The following is a 2,500-nucleotide window of genomic DNA, read 5'->3' on the forward strand; positions in this document are numbered from 1 at the left end:
TTGACATCACACGCTCGCTATTAAATATTCGAGCACAGACAAAAGCTTTCCGTATCGTTTCTTATTGCACTCCCTTGTCTTTGGCACGTATTCTTAAGCATATGTGCGTGTTCCCTCCATTACCTTCAGCTGGTTCTCATGGAAAGTACTGGGGCTTTCCATAGTGTTTTCAGGATCCTAGTGATAGTTTAGCTTGGAGTCTGAATCAGGAATTGGAAAAAAGAAAAAAAAACACCTGACTTATCAACTCTCTAGCCCTTGAAAAATGGTTCTGATGCGGAAAGGCTTTGAAATAGTAGCTGTTGGCAAGGATTCTATATAGCCAATAGGAAAAATATCTAACTCGTCATATCTGTATTGAAAAATAGTCCTGATGAGAAAAGTTTTTAAGGTTACAAGTTTAATATTCATTTGACATTACTCTCTTGGCATTCAACGTTCTGCATCGCCAAAAACCTCTCAATATATGGTTAGCAATATAATTCAACTTGGAAGGCACGAAAAACAAAGGTCCGTGAAATGAAGCAGTGAAAATTTTGCCCATGAATAAATAAAATGCTGGAAAGTTCCCTTGACATTACACACTCGGCATTAAACATTCGACCATTACCTACACACTTCCATATAACCTTGCCTCTCATAAAACTCAACGCGGGTTTGGAGAAAAAAAAAAAAAAATCGACAAATTATAAAACCAAGCACTGAAACTCTCTACCCGGAATTAAATCTAGCATCAATTCCCTTAACGCCCCCACACTTAATCATCAAACATCCTACAACTTCACCAAAAATTCCTTCCACATAATCCTTGCCTAATAATTCAACTTGGGACCGGCGAAGGAGAGAAAGAAGAAACGAAAAGAAAGTAGGCAAAAGTAAACTGAAACTTGGCTGGTGGTACTGGTGGTGGTGGTGGTGGTGGTGGTGGTGGTTGGCTCCTACTCGGCTTTGTGTGTGTGTGTGTGTGTGTGTGTGTGTGTGTGTGTGTATGTACGTATGTGCGTGGAGAGCAGATACTAATTTCCGAGGAACAATGGGTTATTCACACTGAGAAACTGCCTCTTTACCCCAATAAAGTGTGTGAAAGTAAATACAGGAACAATGGCTTAGGCTTGGTGATATTATGTTGCAAGGAAAAACTAGTCACACGGCAACACACACACACACACACACACATACAAGTCACCAACACTCACGCAGGTTCCTTTATTCTTTCTCGCAACACAAGCACCGCAGCCACTACCACCACCACTACCTTCCACCACCACCACTACCTCCCACTCTCTCTCCGCCACCACCCCGGATCAGCGCACTTAGGAGCCGCCGCCGTCGCACTTACTGAGGCTCTAGGTAATAATTTTCGTCCATACATTGCGAGGTTTCTCTTCCCGGCGCGCATGCAACGTGGCGTAGAAGAGAGGAAGAGAAAAAACAGTAAAGATAAAATGGAAAGAATTGAATTGTCAGGCTCTTTTCTCTGTTTTGTTCTTTTGTTCGGGGGAAATAAAGATAATAATAAGAAGAAAAATGATAGTGGTGGTAATGGTAGTGGTGGTGGTGGTGATATGCATGGCAACACTGCCGCGGTTCCTCACAGCCGTGCAGGCCTGCAGGCTCAGCGACACGCCACCGCCGGCAAATGCCAGGCCCTCAGCGACACTCAGTGCCCGACATACTAAATAATATTAAATTCATACCTAATAAATTAAATTAATAAGGGAATTGATGACTCTTCAAGCTAATTACTTACATTTAATTAAAAAAGATTATTAATACTCGAATTCATTAGTGAAAATAATACGTTCGTGTATCAGAGAGGTAAGCGCTGCCTGATGGAAGGATCCGCGGCTCCACCACTGCGGTGAGAGCGGTACAGGCACCAAGCCGAGGGAGAGAACAGGCTGCCTTGTAAGTACCTTGGCGCACCTCACGCCGCCGGGATCGTCGCGGCGCCCACAATCGCCGTCCTGATCTGAAACACGTTCCTGAGGCCGCGGAACTTATCTGAATTATGTGACGCCGCTTTCCTAAAGTCCGCAACATTTTGCAGACACAGAAATACTCCGATCTAAATTCCACGCTGGCTTCTTCCCCGCGCAACACTTATCTGACATCGCCGGCATCGAGAAGTTTCAGCCTCAAAACTTTACCTTCCCTGCCGGGTGGACCCTGTGCCCTGCGCCGCGCCGTCCCAAACATACCTGAGGGAAAGGAGAGACAAGTGTTACAAAACTGGAGTAACTCAAAGAATTATGTAAGCACAAAAATACTGCAAAGACCAACAAGCTACTGGAGGGGTGAAACATTGAAATAAACTCAGCAAAATATGTTGTTTACTGTTGTGAATATTGCCAGACGCCAGCACGAAATGTTATGAATACGGCGAAAGGGTGTGTTTTGTGAGGCCGTGCTGGAAAAGTTACCGGCACAACACAAATGATAATGTAGTCCAAAATAGTCATCATAAAGCAGGTGTAACGGCCACAGCACAGGTAACAAC

The sequence above is a fragment of the Scylla paramamosain genome, chromosome 9, assembly GCF_035594125.1.
Source record: "Scylla paramamosain isolate STU-SP2022 chromosome 9, ASM3559412v1, whole genome shotgun sequence".
NCBI lineage: Eukaryota > Metazoa > Arthropoda > Malacostraca > Decapoda > Portunidae > Scylla > Scylla paramamosain.